The sequence below is a fragment of the Vicugna pacos genome, chromosome 30, assembly GCF_048564905.1.
Source record: "Vicugna pacos chromosome 30, VicPac4, whole genome shotgun sequence".
In the NCBI taxonomy this organism is placed as follows: domain Eukaryota; kingdom Metazoa; phylum Chordata; class Mammalia; order Artiodactyla; family Camelidae; genus Vicugna; species Vicugna pacos.
In genome coordinates, this window is record NC_133016.1 from 10,763,547 (window position 1) to 10,783,921 (window position 20,375).

The window sequence follows — 20,375 nt, forward strand, 5'->3', positions numbered from 1 at the left end:
CCCCACCCCCTTCGCAACCACAAATTTGTATTCTATGTCTGTGAGTCTTTTTCTGTTTTGTATTTATGTTCTTCTTTTTTTTTTTTTTAGATTCCACATATGAGCCATCTCATGTGGTATTTTTCTTTCTCTTTCTGGCTTACTTCACTTAGAATGACATTCTCCAGGAACATCCATGTTGCTGCTAATGGTGTTATGTTGTTGATTTTTATGGCCGAATAGTATTCCATTGTATAAATATACTACATCTTCTTTATCAGGTCATCTGTTGATGGACATTTAGGCTGTTTCCATGTCTTGGCTATTGTAAATAGTGCTGCTATAAACATTGGGGTGCAGGTGTCCTTTTGAAGTAGGGTTCCTTCTGGATCTATGCCCAGGAACAGGATTACTGGGTCATATGATAAGTCTATACCTAGTCTTTTGGGGAATCTCATACTGTTTTCCACAGTGGCTGTACCAAACTGCATTCCCACCAGCAGTGTAGGAGGGTTCTCTTTTCTCCACAGCCTCTCCAGCATTTGTCATTTGTGGACTTTTGAATGATGGCCATTCTGACTGGTGAGAGGTGATACCTCATTGTAGTTTTGATTTGCATTTCTCTGATAATTAATGTTATTGAGCATTTTTTCATTTGCCTATTGATCATTTGTATTTCTTCCTTAGAGAATTGCTTGTTTAGGTCTTCTGCCCATTTTTGGATTGGGTTGTTTGTTTTTTTCTTATTAAGCCATATGAGCTGCTTATGTATGCTGGAGATCAAGTCTTTGTCGGTTTCATTGTTTGCAAAAATTTTCTCCCATTCTGTAGGTTGTCGTTTTGCTTATGATTTCCTTTGCTGTGCAGATGCTTGTAAGTTTAATTAGGTCCCATTTATTTATTCTTGCCTTTATTTCTATTGCTTGGGTAGACTGTCCTAGGAGAACATTTTTGAGATGTATGTCAGATAATGTTTTGCCTATATTTTCTTCTAGGAGGTTTATTGTATCTTGTCTTACGTTTAAGTCTTTGATCCACTTTTAAGTTTTTTTTGTGTGTATGGTGTAAGGGAGTGTTCTAGCTTCACTGATTTGCATGCTGCTGTCCAGTTTTCCCAACACCATTTGCTGAAGAGACTGTTTTTATTCTATTGCATGTTCTTGCCTCCTTTGTCAAAGATTAGTTGACCAAAACAATATCTTGTAATAACTTTTAATGAAAAAGATATAAAAATGAACATATGTATATATATGCATAACTGGGACATTATGCTGTACACCAGAAATTGACCTTTGTAACTGGCTATATGTCAATAAAAAAAAAAGAAAGAAAGAAAATAACCCCAATTACAAGGTCGTACTTTATCTTCCCAGTTGGACGATCTAAAAAAGAAGACTGCAATTTAGGCTGACTCGACTGCATAAACTTTTATAGGCATAGATGTCAAATGTTTACTTTAAATATAATTTACCTTAATTGTACAATACATTTTAAATCTTACGTGATTTTTCTCTTGTTGCCTCTTAAAAGATGAGTTCTACCTGGTGACTTCTATAAGAATCTAAGACTAACAGTTTCCTCCTATGATAATGGGGATGATAATAATAGTACATGATTGATAGGGTTGTCGTGAGGATTAAAGAAGTTAATGCAAACAATGGACTTAGTGCCTGGTAGATTCTGGGGGTCTCAACCAACGATGATAACATGTATATGTGTGCGTGTGTTCCAGCTCATGTGTCTGACCCAAGTAGAAACTTGTCATTCAAGGTGCATTAGGAAAGACAATAAGGATGTGAAAATTTGGGCCACTTCCTCCTTTAAGAGGGGTAACTTTCTGAGATAAAATAACCTTATCTCCTCTTTGGGCATATACAGTAATTGTCAAGTAACTGTCACTGTCACTTTTTGAAAGACCTGCATTCAAATCTCAATGGAGGGGCTCTAGAAATACAAGGTGAATTGAGGTTATGGAAAAAGGCATTGAGGAGACAAAGCTTCAAAAATAACAATGACTAACTCTGTGCAAATATGACTCCCTTTATTTCTTGAATTTTTTCTTGCTTTTCTAGTGAGTCCCCCCCCCCCCCCCTTCTTGCTTTTTCTGAAACAAAAAGCCTGTCTCTTATTTCATTACAGTTTCCACTTTACTCTTCAAGACTGGATGACTTTAGGTGCATCTTATTTGAGAAGCTCAAGCACTAATTTATTTATTCCATTTATTTTTGCAGCGCGCCCATTACCTGGGGATTCTGAGCACATATAAAACTGGTGATGGATGGATAGTGAGCAAACAGTCTAAAAGCATTCGTCAAAAGGACTCTTCCCTTCCAGAAATGTTTGGTTAAGCAGGTTAGTCTTGCAGTTTTCTTGGATCCTGACATTTTAGGTTCATGCTGCTTGCCTTTTTATTTGACATACACAACAAGAGGAGAAGTCTCTGGGTGAGGGTGGAACAATCCGAGAGGAGTCCCATGCAGGGCAAGGGTGGGGACCAAGAGGTGAGGGGTGCCCCCACCCATTCTGCAAAGGCTGGGCTCTGTCCCCTGGAGGTCTGTTTGCTTTATGATTCAGACATGGAAAGGCTCTGGGGTGGATGAACATGTGTGCCCTTGAGAAGTCTCGAGTAGTTTCAACCTGTGTTCAAGGAGGAAAAAAAGAGAGATGCCAGTCCCTACTAAGTAGGGGTGGGAGCAAACCAGAGAGGAACCCAAATTGAAGATCTCTCTACTGAAGGTTCCCACTCAGGAGAAAAGTACTGACATCAAAACAATCAAAGAGGAACCAGAATGCCGTCTTCGTTCCTCCTTTCAAGTCCTTCCCTGACAGAGGAGGCTGTTAGGACAGCACACCATCCCTGTCACTTGCTGTTGGCCTTTGAGCAGGTCACGTCATCTCTCTGGGCCTGTTTTCTTATCTGAAAAATGGGGAAGTTGCAGTATAGGTTTTCAAAGAATGTTCCTTCAGAGCCCTGGGGGCCACCAGGGGAGGACCAGGGGAAACTGGCCACGCCAACCAGTAGGCTTATATTTTATCAGGTGGAAGAAGTTCTGCTAGAAGAAATGAACTTGGAAATCACTCTTCTTGGTGATTTCTAAGGTGTTTTCCAGTCATTTGCTACTTTTTCTCCAGCTAGTCTTTTCTTACTAATTCAACTGACTGTGGTTTGGGTCTGAACTCGAGGTTTTGGCAGTCTCTCCCATGAGGGTTCAGGAAATAGATCACCAACATAACCTTCTTGAGGGCTGTTTTCCCCGCCAGCTGATTGTGGTGGGTGCGCCTAGAGGCCATTTGTCATTTTCACAAAGTTTGATGGGATAAAGTGGCTGACTTTAGAAAAGCAGCATCAGAACAATGTGGCTTTGAATGGGGCTCTCAACCCAAAGTGCTCTCTAAATGGAAAATATTATTACAGCAGGACTAATCCCTTTGTACAGAAATGAAACACAGACCCAGTCGTATAAATACATGGGCAGAATCAGCCAGATTTGACTCTGAATGGAAAATAGTTTTTGACAAGTAGGTCTGGGAGCCACAAATAAATGAACTAAGCAAGAGGTGGAAGATGTGACTTTGCCTTTTGAAGGAACTTGTGCTTGGGATGCAGGTGAATGGAGACACCGAACACAATGAGTGTGTGTAAGTGGGCTGAGTAACAGCTCACCTCCCAGCTCTGCAGATGGCAGAGGAGCCTGAAAGCAAAATAAGCCTAAATGGGTCACCAAATGCTTTTTGGTTGTCCTTAGTGATCAAGACAGATCTTCTCTGCCCAATCAACCTTTTCATCTAACACAGAGATTTTACAGATTTTTACCCCTACAGCAGGGAGGAGGTAAAGGCGTCCGGTCAGGCACCACATAAATCCTTGTTATTAACTGTGCCAGAGCTGCATGTGTGGATAAGTGGATTCACCACTTATTTTAAAAACAAACCAGAAACAGCTCTGCATTCCTTCTCATTTGCTGGATCATTTGTGTCTAGGTCAGTGACTTAGAGAATTCTATGGACTGCTAAAACTTTTATCTTTCTTTGAAATTTTCCATTCCTCTGATGGAAAGCTCATTGCCAAGCAGACTTTGATTTCCTGGGGACCCATAAATAGGGAATTTGTTTTGAGCTGTGATGTTGGGGGTTGGAGGGGGCTGGAGGGTACACCTGGGCCAGAGTAAGGAGATTTGGGTTTAAGCTGAGGCTTTGTAGCACGTTATCTGTGTAACCTTGGGGAAAGTGACTCCACTTCTTTGAACCTCAGTTTCTTCACTTGTCAAATGAGGGTGAAAACTTAGTTTTACTACCTTACATAGTCACTCTGAGGATCAAACAAAATAATGAAGTTTGTGAAAATAATGCAAAAAGCTAAAAAATATATTATGTTGAATGAAATACTTCAGTTACTAGTGAATGCTCATTAAACACCTGTTAAATTAATGACTATAAAGATGAAAAGGAATAACAAAACAAGCACCACATTTGTTTATTTTTCTTCTACATCCTTGTCACCAATGCCCTGGTTTAGATGCTCTTCAGGAGATCCTAATCAGCATTAGCCAAGGCTAACGTCCTCGCCTTCTACTCTATCTCTGCCACTAGCTTTGTGTCCTCTTCACTAAAGCTAGTGTGTTTTCTGAGCACACCCATCTCCTGATTCAGCCCTTCACTGAGTCTGTGCCATCATTAAGACCAGGGTCCCAGTACCTGTGTGAGCATCACACACAGGTCTCCTCATTCCTCCCCCTACCTACCTCTCCTGTCTACTTTTAAGCTCCAGCGATGATAAAGGATGTTAAATGCTCCCCAGACGTAATTGTCCATACGCTGCCTCTCCTTCCCTGCCATTCTGGTCTGACTGGTAAACTCCCACTCAGTTTTCCAGGGTAGGTGTCACAGATGCTAGGAAGGGTTCCTGACAGGACGGAAGAGGGTTCATTAGTGTCCCCTCTGTGGTACCCGGAATCTTACACACTGCTTTTATGCTTGTCACTCCTGTAGAGCTTGTTGGCTTACGTACGTCTCTCTCCCACCGGACTGTGATCAGCCTGTAGGGAGGGATTTTACATCTGTCTGTATCAGGGGTCTGGAGGGAGGGTTCTTCCATCTTTTCTCCCACCTGGACTCCTTGTACAGTGCGTGGCTGTTGAAACGGTTGATGCTCTCAGGAGCTAATAAACACATGTCAGGATTTCTGCTCATACACTGAAAGGCCCCATTCAAGGGACTGGATTCCTCCTTTTCTCCCCTTCCTCCCTCTGTTCTATTTCTCCCTCCTTTCCTAAATTCCTTCCAAATATTTCTTTCAACTTTCTCACTAGAGTTGTCACTGTGATCCTGTTGTGCAGCGTGTCCTCTGCTCCCAACCTTCAGTGTGAAGGCAGAGGATGGGACCACCCCTCCCAGACAGCCGCACCCGGGCTCCACGGTAGCCCCTTCTCCTACGGCTAGTAGCCCTGGGTCCCTTATCAGTCCCTGGCTAGTAAATAATACTTACTAACAAAGACTTATACGTTAATTATTTAGATTATTTTTTAATTATTTAGAATATATATATGATATACATACATAATCAGTCCTAGTTGTTTCAAGAAAATGAAATTACTAAAAGTTTTCTGAATAAATAGGTGCTACTGTGTTCATGAATACTCATATATAAAACATTGGATATTAGCATACATAGGAGTTCTTATTATCCTCGTTTTTCAGATGAGGATTCTAAGGAACAGAAAGTTTAAATAACATTCTTTGGGTCATACAAAGAGTTAATGGTGGTGCCAGGGTTCAGATCCAGGCAGTCTGAAAACGGTAGATTAGGATAAATCAGGATCCTTTCTCTTTAAGAGAATTAAAGCTTTGAATGTTTTATCCTTAGTGTTTTTTATGCTAAAGAATTGTCCTTTTTGGATATATTTACCACTGCAGTAGGGGAATGGGTGATGGAAATGTGGGGAAAGGAACAAAATAAAAAGTAGATGGGATATTTGCTACAACACAGACGGATCTTGGAAACATGTTGCTTAGTGATACAGGCTGGACACAGAAAGACAAATATAGTATGATTCCACGTACATGAGGGATTCATAGTAAGCAAATTCGTAGAGACAGGAAGTGAATGGAGATTACCCTGGAGTAGGGGGAGGGAGGAATGGGGAGCTGTCATTTAATGGGTACCTGGTTTCTACTTGGAATGATGAAAAAGTCCTGGAAATGGACAGTAGTGATGGCTCCACAACCTTGTGAATGTACTTTAATGCCACTAAACAGTACACCTTGAAACGGTTAAAGTGGTAAATATTATGTGTATTTTACCTCAATAAAAAAATAAAAAGTAAATGGGGAGGAATGTCATAACAGTTTTATAATCCTGGGCGAGAGCTTCCTCCCGAGGCAGCCGAAGAGGCATTAAGCGTGATTGAGGGCTCTGCCATTTGCTCTCAGCAAATAGAGTTTAATTAATCACAGCCAACCCTCTTCAACAGCTTGCACCAGCCTGGCGGTGGCTCAGGACAATTACTGTTGACAGAGTGGAATTATGTGGATGCGTGTGGTGGGGGGACATATCTTAAATTTCCTCTTTAAAATTAAGGAATTATGCAAAGTAAATGCACTATATCTAGTATCCACTTAACCAGGGTTAAATATATTCTGCATAAAGTGAAACTGGAGTCATTTGAGATGCAGAGGCTTGAGGGAGAGAAGAAAGGACCTTTCCCAAGATGTCCACCTCGCTGATGGGGTCGGAGCAGTAGAGCAGCCCTCCAGTTCAGGCAGGAACTTTTTATTTGACCTGCTTATCTTAGTTATCAATATTTTTTTATTTTTTTAAATTCTACTTATTATTATTTATTTTTATTTATTAATTTTTTTTTAGTGGCAGTACTGGGGATTAAACCTAGGACCTCGTGCATGCTAAGCATGCACTCTACCATTGGGCTATACCCACCCCCAAGTTAACAACATTTTAAAATCTGGTTATTTCTTACAAAGATCTAGATTGCTAACTTTTCTTGAATAATCTGAAGGTCCAATAACATGGGTCCCACACACCTACACAGCTGATGGGTAGCAGCTGCCCCATCTAGATGGGGCATGTGGAATTAATATTTCTATCCTGCCCTAGTGTCACTCAACTCACGTTTTCTTCTTGGCCCTGTGGACATTTGAGTTCCTATCTCAGATGCAGGACTCATCTTTCTTTTCTCTCACCTCCTCAATATAAGACTTTGCTCAGCCTCCCAATCCCCTCCCTTGATAGCTCTTCATTTCTATGGCATTTACTGTGTCTACACTACTCTTAGCCCTTATCAGGTATTATCTTTTATAATGGAATACCAACATGACAGAAAGTTCCAGATTTTCTGATACAGAAAATATAATTATTTTGCACAATTATCTTTTTATTTTCTGCTTCAGAAGATACAATCACTTGGACCCCAACTAGGTTGTAAGACCCTCAAGTACATAGACTACACCTTAAAACATTTGATTTTTCTAATATCAAGTAAGGATTGGATTGGTGTCAGTTATGAATCCATAGATTTGAGAATGTCTTCAAGAATAAGGATGACTCATGAATTCAGCTGGTTGGAGCATCATGCTAATTATTAATGTACTTCATCCTTTGGAAAGTCAACCCATTTGCTATATCCTGTGGTCATGGATCGTGTCTCATCTTCTGGCCAATATCTGTTCTTGTTCAAAGGGCAGAAAGTCTTATAGGCTATGCAAATCCATCCTTCAGTCCTGGGGAAGAATTCATGGCTCCTGGGTTGGTCTTATTTTTGTACAAGGAGCCCCTCCCTAAGACAGTAAAGTCTTTTTTACCAAGAGAAGATAGCAGCTATTTGTTTTTAAGTTTATATTACAATATTTTGAATGAATTGATAATAAATTAATGACTATAACCAATAACTAATATTACTTATTTGATAAGGAGACTGGTGATTTGGATATGAAGAGAAAAGACCATGACAATCAGCAATGTTAAGATAGAGTGAATAAAATTATTATTGAGAAGTCACAGTAATTTATAGAGAAAACTTTTTTGATCTTTAAAGAAAAAATGAAACCAGAGAAAACTGTTAGGAAATTGAGCTTCAAAGTCTTGCCCCTTTATAGTTTTAGTACTTTCTGGTAAAGTCAAATTTGGATAGTCCTTGCTTTGCAGAGTACCATATTAACTAAAACACGTGCATGTTAGAATCATAACCTCATTTTGCATGGTTCCCATATGCACAGGTTTTGGTAAACATGGTACCGTGCAAAGTGAGGACTCCAGTGATGTCGTAAAGGCTGGGACATTCCTATTACCTGCAAAGAATGAGGGACAATAAAGGAAGATGTGAGGACATTTCCATGATCGTTGAAATAAACTAAAGAGTATATGTTGTGAGTTACTTAACATTTCAAGTGAAAGAGCTATTTTACTTTGATGGGTTTGTTTGTAAATGCCAAGACTCTCCTCTTCCTTCTGGGTTTTCATATAATCTACCTAAATACAGTTTGCATTAGTCAGGATGTCTGGGTTATGCTATAGTAACAAACGCAGATCTTGTGGCTGAGCACCACCAAGCTTATTTCCCACTCTTGCAAAGTTGTTTGTGGGTTTAGATGACCCAGTCTAAGAAAGCTTTTCTCCAAACCATCCTATAGTTGTTGGAACATATCACCTCCTCAGTTGATGGAGCAGGGGAAGAGGGTCTCACACTGACAATTAAATACTTTGGCCTGAAAGTGATATATTTCACTTCTGCTCCAGTACATGGGCTTGCCTAACTGGAAAAGTGAAAGAGAAGTGTTATCCTCTCCTATGCCCCAAGGGAGAGGTGGCCAAGAAATGGGTAAGCACTGCATGTTTCCAATCCCTTTCTGAGTTTTTTCAACTGATGATTAGATACCAGAATTGTTTAGGAAATAGTCCAATTGTTCTCTATAAAACTGTCTTTGAGGAGAAGGCAACGAGTATCATTACTTTCTTAAAAAATGCAACTCAGGAAGAAAAAGAAAAAAAGAGGTCCTCATTCATTTATTTGTTCATTCATTCATCAAATATCTGTTGGGTGCCCACTGTGCATACTAACTAGGTGCTGGGAGTCAGCAATAATCAAAACACACAAACGAGGCTCTGTCCTCTTGAAAGTGTATTTTTGTGGAGAAGACAGACAATAAAATAAATTACAAGAACAATAGGCATGTATTATAACTTCAGATGACAATTAGTGTCATGTGGAAAACAAGGCCCACTGAAGAGATGCAGTGTGATTGAGGTGTAGGGGAGGGTGCTTAGGGAAAGTCACAGTGAGCACAGTTTTGAATAAAAAATTTTTTCCAAGTACTAATACCTGGCAGGCACTGTGGGAAGTGGGATTGGGTGGGATTATGATACAGATTGTACTCCCTAAAGATTTTACAATTGAGGAAGGAGATGGAAAATATCTGAACTATAATCAAGGTTAAATATGATTTTTTTAAAAATAGGAGTTAATATTTACTGACTATCAGCTTTGTGCTAAATACTTTCACAGGTTTAACTTACTCAACCTTCACAGTCACAGACTACCTCAGTTTTCAAAAACACAAAGAAACATAAACAGTGATTCAGAGAAGATAAGAGATTTGTCCAAGGTAACACAGCTATGAAGCAGCAGAGCTGGGGCTCAAACCCAACTCTGCCTCCAAAGTTGTGCTCTTACTCATTGTGCCCTGTTGACTTCTTTAAATGTAGTAATATCGCAATAGAGTTCTAACTGAATGGTGAATCTACTACTTAGGAGAAGGGAAATCAAGGAAGGCGTCTTGGAGGAAGTGGCATTTGACCTGGGCCTAGATAAATTACAGTTGTCGTTTGAACAACATGGGGGTTAATCTGCATATAATATATAGTCCACCCTCCATGTCCAAGGTTCCTCCACATCCGTGGATTCAGACAACTGCAAACTGTGTAGTGTTGTAGCATTTACTCTTGAAAAAAAGTCCACATATAGGTGGACCCATGCAGTTCAAACTTGTGTTATTTAAGAGTCAACTGCTCTAGAATTCAAGGAGAAGACATTTGAGGAGGTTCTAGTATAAACAGGTATGGAGTCAAAAAGGCATAGTTTGGGTTTGGGGAGGATGAGAAATTTGTGTTTGACTAGAATTTCTGGAGAGAAAGAATAGAAATAAATTTGGAAAGAAGATTTGAGGTCAGATCACAGAAGGTCTTAAATGCCAGGCAAAGGAGTTTGAACTTGTTGAAAAAAGCAATAGTAGCTACTGAAACTTTTGAGCAGAGAAGTAGAAAGAGGAAAGGCTGTGTCGTAAACAAAATTAAACCTGCCAACTGTGTGAAGATTGGATGAGACTGGGAACAGTCTGGCCAGGGAGATGGATTAGGAACCCTGAAAATGGCAGTGTCAGTGGAATGGAAAAGTATGAAGAGAACAATCATTTTAGGAGTAGAATGGATAGCATTTGTAATGAATATGGGAGGGGAGGGGAGGAAATAGGGAGGGAAGAATAAAAGATAACTCAACCCGGTGAAAAGTCTAGGTAATTTTTTATTTTCTTACAATTTATACTTTATTTCTGCTTCTAATACTTATCTTTGATCCCCGGGCAGGAGTCAAAAAAAGAACGTTACTGCAGACTCTCTTTGTGAAATTCAGTGAATGTCAATGGAACAAAGCTACTTAAATTATGACCTGTAAAGCTTCAAATCTCTTCTCCCAATGAAAATCTCATTAGCCTGCCATTTGAAAAGTAGTGCATTCAAATCTGACTTTGTTTGGCTTGTACGGTTTGATCCCTTTAAAGTGATAGTTTTTTAGGAGTGTGGCAGGAAGCCTGAAATTTCAATTAGAAAAGCCAGAGGTTTACCTGTTGGAGGAGAGAAGGTATTATCTTCCTGTTACTAGGTGATAGGTCTCTAGAGCAATAGTTCAGTCTTAAAGGATCAGAGCTCTTTTGAAATTTCTTTTCTTTTGAAAACAAACATCAATTTAAAACAAACCCCAAAGGCCCTGCTCTGGTTCTGTAAGGAATAAAAAGACCTGCCTGCCATAAATCCACCAAACCTTCTGCTCACCCCTTCCCCAGTCTAGAAAGCCCTAATTTACATGAACAAGCAGCCTTTACTGTATCGATAGAATATGGGTAAGAATAATGACGACCAAGATTAGTGCCTGGGGTCATTCTCCTTGCTTTGTGTGCATCACAATTCTATTCTGTCTATCTTATTTTTCTTCCTTTTGATGGGTGGGGTGATAATTAATTTTAGTGTCAAGTTGGCTAAACCATCGTGCCTGGTTGTTTGGTCAAACACTAGTGTAGATATTGCTCTGAAGGTACTTTTTAGATGTGATTAACGTTTAAAGTGGTAGACTTTGAGTAAAGTGGATTATTCTCTATAATTTGAGTGTGCCTCATCCAATCAGTTGAAAGCCTTAAAAGCAAAAACTGAGGTCACCTCCAAAGAAGAAATTATCCTCAAGAGTGCGACATGGAAACCTTGCTTGAGTTTCCAGCCTGCTGCCCTGGGGAGCTCTGACTCAATGCTGCAACGTCAGCTCTTATCAGAATCCCGCCTGCCCGCCTGTCCTGCAGATTTCAGCTGCGTCAGCTCCCACAACTGTGGGAGCCAATTCCTTAAAATTGTGTGCTCTCTCTCTAAAATATATGTCCCTATATCTATATCCATATCTGCATTTCTATATCTATACATATTGGCTCTGTTTCTCTGGAGACCCCTAATACAGATGGAGAAACTGAGGCTTATGTGGACTAACTTGTTCAAGGTTACACAGGTGATGAATAGTAAGTGGTACAATCAGCACTCGAGGGAAGTCTGTTCTCCTAACACCTCCACACTACCTCCTGCCCAAGAATAGAGAGTTACTCCTGAAAATTATATTCAAACTCAATAACAAAGCCCAGAGGAATCAAAATTTTGAATGAATTTTCCAAATAAAGAAATACACATGCTAGAAGAGAGTATTCTGACTTTTTCTACCTAGTTGCGTCCTCTCTCGTCTCTCAGGGGAGAGCTCCAATCTGAGCCTGCCCAGGAAATATGTTCTTCTCTTTTTCCTGAACCTTTCTCCCGACCTGGTCCCATGAGTTCCAAGTCTGCAATCCCCTGCAAGTGGCTCTCACAATGATTCACTCATACTTTTGGCTTAAGGAAGAGGAAGATAGTTTGGCTTTGAGTCCTGGGAGAGAGATATTCCCAATGGTATCATAAACGTCTTTCTCGTAAAGATTCAGGGGCTTGCGTAGTAGGGTGTATATGAAATTGATGAAGCCACTCTAAGATAGGAAAGCAGAGCCCCAAGAGGTGGAACTTAGTACAGTCTAGAGGATGAAGGAACCATGCACCTGCAGGTCCCAAAACTACAGGAAGGTGAGTGATGCTGCAGGTTCCATCTTCCCTGGACTATATTCACTGGGAACAATTAGAGCTAAGGGTATCGGGGGCTCAGGACCAAAGGGGGAACTTCTCTTATGAAATAGTAGTTTCTGGGAGATTCTTACCTTGAAACCTGTATCCTAGTAATGGGATGTTGGGGTAGACTGCACAAATGGCCACAATAATTTCCTTCTCTGCCCTTGAGTAGTTCCCTCTCACACTGACTCTGGGCCTGGCCATGTGAGTTGCTTTGGTCAGTGGGACATAATCACAGACTTGAAAAGTTGTTTTTAACACCTAAAAGTAGTTGACCTCGCACCAGTTGACCCCAGCACACAAGAATGCCCAACAGAGAGCCTGCTCTGAGATTGGCTCCAGCTGAGCCAATCTAGAAGACACTGGCTGATTCACAAAATTTTGAGCTAAGTAAATGGTAGTCGTTTTAAGCTACTTCATTTCAGGGAAGTTTGTTTTGCAGCATAAGTTAACTGGTAAATACTAGTGCCTTTCAGTAAATAAAGATATCATTTCTTCCTAACAAGAATCTAAAACATGTCTGTCAGCTTAAACGGATCCAACACTTGCATGAGCTGCTCACCTTGTAAAGGAACCTGAATTCATTTCTTTTTTATACCTTATATGATTTATGATTTATTCTTCAACAATCTAATTGTTGCAATATGCTGATATCAAAGCATAGTAATTTCCTCTAAGGCAAAAATTCAGGAATCAAGCATACTTCATAGTGAATTTTAGTGTCCCTTGTATCTTGATGTCAGTGTGATAAAAGGCCATAGTGATGTCAATATTAATAACGTTTAGAGTTTACATATCATTTCCAGAAATATACAACCATTGTTAAGTAGACAATTCCAATAGTATTTCTGCAAGTGGAAGAGTATATATCCTAACATGCCACCAGAATATAAACCCTAGAAGAGCAGTTCTATTGTTCGTTTGGTTCATTGTTTATCCACAGCACTTAGAACCTGGAACTCAGTAGGTGCTCAATAAATATTTGTTTAATGAATGATAATGGACCCAAAAAACTTGATTAAGTGTGTAGCCACCTTTTGGATAGTGTCAAACCTTTTTTTCATTATTTTCTATTCTCTGTCATATAGATTGCTGCCTTCACTCTACTTAATTATCTTTCCAGCAAGACTATTATATTAAAATATTTAAATAACTCCTTTTTAAAAAGTAGTATGTTAATTTTTCCTTCTGTTCTGCAAATCATCAACCATTTTTAAAGAGTTCTAGATTGCCACTGTGTTATCTCAATAGTATTATCTCTATTTGTATTTCTTTTAATCTGTCAAGGAAGAGAGTCTTCCAAGACCTGTGAAAACTGATAAGGCCATTCGTTATGCAACCTGAAGGCACAGACTAGAATGGTGACAGAGTCATCTTCATTTGAATGAATGCCAATCACATTCTCAAGCTTGGGCTGTTACTTTAAGGAAATGTATTGAGAAAACCCAGAAGAATTTGGGCTGTGGTTTAATTAGAAATTATTTTTTAGAAGGCAGATGAATCACAGCTGTGAAGGTAATGTTAGCACTACAACTGAATCCTCAGCCCTGCCTGCATGCCTGAATCACTCTGAGCATTGAGAAGTGTTCTGTATAGTATATGGGTATGGTTATATGGGGACTCTGGACTCAGCTCAATTTTTCTGTAAACCTGAAACTGCTTTAAAAAATAAAGTCTATTTTGAAAGAAAGTAACCAGCACGTGCGGGCACACACACATACACACATACACACACTGGAGTACTGATGCCTGGTCCCCAGAACAAAGGAATCAGAACTTCTGAGGCTGGGGTCTGGGCATCTGGATTTTTTAGTTTCCTAGAGGCTTCTCAGATGCGAGACCAGATTTGTGAAGAATTGCCTTTAAAGTCCTGCAGCTTTTTTCTGGCTAAGGGAAGTAGCCCCTTGATTGCAAGTGGGTAAAGAAGCTTGATTTTGCTTTAAATTGTCGATTAGATGTTGAGTGGAAATGATGTCTAGAGGTTGTTACAGGTGCAGAATTGAGCTCATGTCTGGAAATAGGGGAGCACTATTAAGCAGTGCATTTATCACTATTGTGCTTACACGCCAGTCGTCTAAGAAAGCTCTGTTGAAATCAGCGATCCTCTTATTTTATTAGAGCCTTGGCTGCCTGTTGGTGCAAGATAATGGGCTTGAATTTAGCAACTATGAGGACAATGGGTTCAAGGAGACAGTCCGCCTCCCCCGCCATGTGTATAGTGAGATAGTCTGGGGGTTGGCTCAGGGTCCTAATTACGTTAATAACCAAGCATCCTTCACAATAAACTGCAGGCGGGATCTTAATTAATGAGCTCAATTCATCGGAAGCAGAGTCCACCTAGTGCACACAAGGGACGCGTATCTATCAAGCCAAGTGAAACGTGGGGCCTGCAGAATGTGTTCTATTAATGCCACTTAACGTCTTTTATCAGAGGCTTTCACAGCACTTTATAAACATTAACTCTTCACTGCACCCTTGGGAGAGTTACTGATAACACACTGGGTATCCCAGCCTGCGCATGTCAGCCTTGGATCACGCCAGGAGATCTGACTTGTCAGCAGCTGGCTGGGACCTGGATCCATTGGGCTCTACACACAGTCCAGGTGGAGAAGGAAGGAGCAGTGGTTGGTGAGGGAAGAGAAAGTGTAGAAGGTGGTGCTTCTGGTCCAAGTTCTGCCTCACATCGGGACCTGAGGCAAATCTCAGATTCCAGTGTCTCCATTGAGAAATATAGGTGATGTCTCTTCTTCCCAGTTTGAAAGGACTGTTCAAGATGTGTGCTGTTTATTTCAGGGCTCTGCTTTCTCCTTTGAGCCCTGAACTGTGGTTCCCCCCTAGGCAATACAGTGTAGAGTGAAGAGTCTGCTAGACCTGAGTTCAGTTTCCAGCTGTGTGGCCTCAGGCTGGTTACTTAACTTCCCTGGACTGGAGTCTCCCCACAACCCAGAATGGGGTTTATAGTACCACACCCCACAGGGGACCCTTGTAAGGATTAGGTTAATGGAGGATGAGGATCCTCATTAGGATTCTGCATGCACTTTTACATATTATGCAAACTGCTTCAGTGTCAAGAACACAGTTCTCAACAAATGTGACTCTGTTGCTGTTGGGGTTTCCCTGATCCATTGGTGGATGAATAGAGTTAGGAGACCATTCTGGAATCGAGAAGGCATGAAGGCCTAGTTCAGAGAAGTGGGTGGGCTGGACAGCTATTTAAGACACCATGTGTTGGTTTGGCTGCCATTTAAATCCGTGGTAGAGGTTTCAGAGACCTCCCTTTCGGCTCCTGTTTTTGTCCCATCCAGGGATTCCCCAGTGTTTTCATTTCCTAAGCCTTCTGTCACAAAGTACCACAAATTGGGGGCTTAAAACAACAGAAAATCATGCTCTCACTGTTCTGGAGGCTGGAAGTCTGAAATCAAGACACTCTAGGAGGTTTCAGGGAAGAGTCTGTTCCATGTTGCCCTCCGAGCTTTTGATGGCTGCCGGCAACCCTCACTGTTCGTTCGTTGACCTGTAGCTGCATCACTCCAACCTCTGCCTCTGTCTGCATGTGGCCTTCTTCCCTGTGTCTGTGTCCAAATTTCTCTCTTCTTATTAGGACACCAGTCCTTGGATTAGAACGTAATCCAGTGGCCTCATCTTAACTTGGTAACATCTTCGAAGACCTGTTTCCAAATCAGGTCACATTCACAGGAATGACTCCTGGGAACACATCTTTTTTGGAGGACACAATTCAACCAACACCACCTTTTAAGAGGTTTCAGTCACAGCACAGATAATTCAATAGTCAGCAGTGTTGTTTCATGAATTGTATTGCCACCCTCCCACCACATGCCATCTTCCCTCCAAGCAGTGTGGGTAGTTCGGTCTTAGCAGGTAGGGTCATGCATCTTCCCACAGGAAGTGAGTGAGCCAAGTGTTTCAGCTTTGAAGGGGCTCTGAAAATCTAGATCAGCCTCCGGAAGGCTTTGGAGGAGGAGACAAGGTCTCCTTAACCAGCTCTTCCAGGCAAACTCCAGCTGACTGCCTCCTTGCTACTTCACAGGGCTTTGGGGCATTAAAACTGATGCCTTATCATCTAACAGCAGACATCGTTCCTGGGGCTTCTAGAAGTAACTTATCACATTTGCTGATGTTGAATACACAGTTTTACAACAAATACAATTCAAATGCTTCAAAAGCAGGCTTTAAAGAGCGTATACAACACCAGGATTACTACATCAGTCCGAAACATTTATTACCAACGTTTATTGTCAACTCATTTGAATATTCAAATCCTTTTTTTCCAAATGCACAGATCAGACCACCAGTAAAACACTTCCTTTTGACACACTATTAAACTTATCAGCGACCTCCCAGATGGGCAGAACGTTATAAAGTTACTTCTCAGGGGAACTGGCCTATCTGAGTATTTTCCAATTTCCCCAAATAGGTAAAATGAACCTGATTATGACTGATGAGAAATAGGCATGAAAGAGAGGGAAAGTAAAAGGTGACATGAATTTCTGGTCTGGATATTTAATGGTAATTCTGCCATTTCAACCAATGGCATATTGGAGGAGGAGTTGGTTATAAGTGTGGTGGGGAGGGGTCAAAATGAGTTCAAATTGAAACATGCTGAGTTTGAAATGTATGTGGTTCATCCAAGTGGAGAGGTCCAGGGGGCCAGGAAGTATGGGTGCAAAGTTCCAGAGTGAGATCTCTACTGTGGATGTGGGCTCAGGCATCATGATGGTAAAGGCCAACGAGTGGATACAGCCACTAAGAAAGTGTGTGGCATGAGAATAAAAGAGAACCCAGGACAGAACTGGGGGTTGGGGGCAGGGGTCCAGCACACGTGCACCGAAGAATAGCCACCAGGAGCCTGAAGAGGGGAGAAGGGAGTGAGACCTTAAGGTAGCAGACAAATGGGGGTCTGGTGTGACAGTAGAGGGGTGGAGACCATTTAAAGGAGGAGGAGGAAGTTGATAGGATAAACTGCTGCTCAGTGGTCCAGCCAGGTAAGAATGAAAATGTATGCGTTGCATTTTAGAAGGGATGATTGTTGATTGAGTGGAGAGCTTGCCAGTCTGAAAGTAGTGGTTGGGAAGTGAAAAAATCGATTCTACAAAGTATAGAAAATTATTTGGAGAATATTGGCTGGAAAGAGATGGGAGTTGCTGAGGAGGGAAAGACGGCTTGAAGGTCCATGAAAGAGAAAGAGACAGGATGATGAATGGAGTGAAGCTCCTGAGAAGGCTGAGATGATGGGATTCAGAATCTTGGACTAATTTTTTCTTTTAAAAAATTGTGGTGAAATACACTTAATATAGCAATTACCATTTTAACCATTTTTATGTTCATCTCAGTGGCAATGAATAGGCAAGTAATAAGCAAAAGGCTGAGGCTGGAAAGAACTACTGAGCCCTATGTCATTCCCGGAAAGATGGAGAAACTTGCTTAAGAACATACAATTATTCGGTGGCAGGGCTGGAGTTTGAATGCAGCACTCCTGACTTTTGAACCAACGCTTTTCTCCTTATACCACACGGCTGAACGGCTTGCTGGTGATAACAGCAATTTCAGGTTGAATTTGCTTCAACTTGAAGTGTCAATTCACAGCTCTCACTGCTCTTTGTGTCCTGCAGTCTCCAGCCAACTGAGCATCTCTGACACCAGCTTCTTGTCCTGGACCCTTTGCTTCAGGGAATGGGGAGCACAGTCTTGAAAGTGACCCCAGAGATCCTCCAGCTCCTTATTGAACACCTCCATCACTGGGCAGCTCATGAGCTCAAAGAAGCAGATGAACCTACATGGCCACCTTAGTAATAGCGTTACGTTAGCTATCAACTAGGTTGAAATGAGAAAGTCATATATGACTTGTTTTAGGAATGTGGGGAACAGTGATAACCAGATTTGGTGATAATTAGATGGTCAGAATGAGTTTTAATCATTCATGTTGTAATGATGACCAGTTGCCAATTAAGCTTATCACTATTGGAGGCTAAGTTGCTTCTCAAGAAACATAGTTCACCCGTAACCCCTAGCGATGCTGCATGTTAAGGACCTTGCACTGACTAAGCAAAACAGGTCACTGTGTTTAATGATTTGTTATTGTTAAATGGCAACAGGTATCTTTGCTAGGATTGTGGACACAACAAAAAGATGTAAAATCAAATACAAGGTCACTGTGTTTGTTTAATGATTTGTTATTGTTAAATGGCAACAGGTATCTTTGCTAGGATTGTGGACACAACAAAAAGATGTAAAATCAAATACAAACCTCTGAGTATTTAAGGCTAAGTCCACATTTGCCTTAATTCCCTTGAACAAATGATGATTCTCTTTAGTTTCATGTTGCCTCCTTTTCCATGTTAACTCGTTTACATTTTCCAAGATCTTAAATCTCTAATGTATCTTCTCTAAGATCCACACCTGAGCTATTACTATTCTTTTTCTAATATTGCCTTGTAAATCGTGTAAGTGAGCAAAATTTTCCAGTTTTCCCATTTAAAAAAAATTAGCAATAATTGTATTCCCTAGGAGACGGGCAGCCTGCTATAAAAGAACAAATTCAGCATTCTTTATTAGTGAGATGAGACAATTTTGTATCATTCTAGTAAATAATATGTACTGTGACTTTTAAAGCTTTATTCCCAACGAGCCCCCTCTCCTCCACCAAATTATCACAAAATATTGGTTTTCCCATGGAAAATTGTCAAGATCCTGCTTCTATTGACACTGCCCCTCAAATGATAGCACACAGGCCACATGTTCTGATCCCATTACTCATAAACTTGATGCTACAAATTATTTGTAAACCATAATTCATTTCTAGACGTTGTTGTCGTAAAATGACTGTCATAAAGCAAGGTATATTTTCCCATGGGAACCATGTTATAATTGGGGGTTACATTTCTGATCCAGAAAGCAATATCAAATAAATAATGGATATGCAAAATAGGTATCATAAAATCAAATATACAAAACTATTAACCTCTTCAATTAATTAAAGTGGTAATGCCTGTAGATCGGTCATAAATGCATGGTGTGCATTATTCAACAGGCTCTCTATGGGCTATAAAGTACACAAATAGCACATAAAAATTATGGGTGACCAAATCAGAGATGTGAGCTAAAATGGAAGGTGAAATTCGCTCTAAGTCATCAATTAATACTATTTCTATGGTCCTACCAGGTTATGGAAAGAAGTTGCTCTGGGGGATGCTTGTATTACAGAGTCCCCACAATGGTTTCAGAGAGAAAGTCTTGGGTTGTATGAATAGTGTTATTTGCGGCGGGGCTGGGTGGAAAGAGAACAGGACTGGGGTTCAGGCCACTTGAATTAAACTCAGTTGCTTCCTACAAGGTAGGTAATGTACAAGGTGCAGATTAAGTCTCCGCTGAGGCTTTGGGACCTCAACTTCCCTAGCTACTGAATGAGATGTTGGGGTAACAACCTCCAACTCTAAACCTCCATGATTCTGTGCCCTAAAGGAGCTTTACGAGGATGATTTAGTTAGCCGGGTTTCTTGAAAAGCTGCCTAAAGTTGTTTAGCCTAGTATCTTTTATATTTTCCTGGATGAATTCATCTCTAGCAAAGAAAAGGGATTCAGAGTCCTTCCATCCATTGTTGGGGCATCTGAAACGACGTTCATAGTCCCTCTGCGTGGGGATGGGTGTGGGGTGAGGCTGAGGAATGGGAGTGACATCTTAGTTTACTCAAGATGACAAGAAAGCACAATCGAACTCCCTTATACCTTCTGCATCCTCCTGATTTAGAGCTGCACGTGCGGCTGCTTGAGATCAAACCATACAAAGATCACTAGAAAACAATAAGCCTGCTATGAACAAAATGTTTATGTTCTCCCCAGATCCATACGTTGAAGCCCTTATCCCCAGAGTGATGGTATTAGGAGTTGGGGCCTTAGGAAGATGATTAGGTCATGAGGGTGGCGCCCTCGTGAATGGGATTAGTGCTTTTATTGGAAGAGATGTGAG

General features: G+C 40.8%; 1 long non-coding RNA gene across 1 annotated transcript in view; it reads left to right on the top strand.

The window, feature by feature from the left end:
• The window catches only part of LOC107033650 (uncharacterized), a 173,389-nt gene that overhangs the window by 3,650 nt on the left and 149,364 nt on the right, over positions 1–20,375 (top strand). Inside the window, exon 2 of the long non-coding RNA XR_012065680.1 lies at positions 2,211–2,331. This is a non-coding gene — a long non-coding RNA (uncharacterized lncRNA). The remainder of the gene's footprint in view (positions 1–2,210; positions 2,332–20,375) is intronic.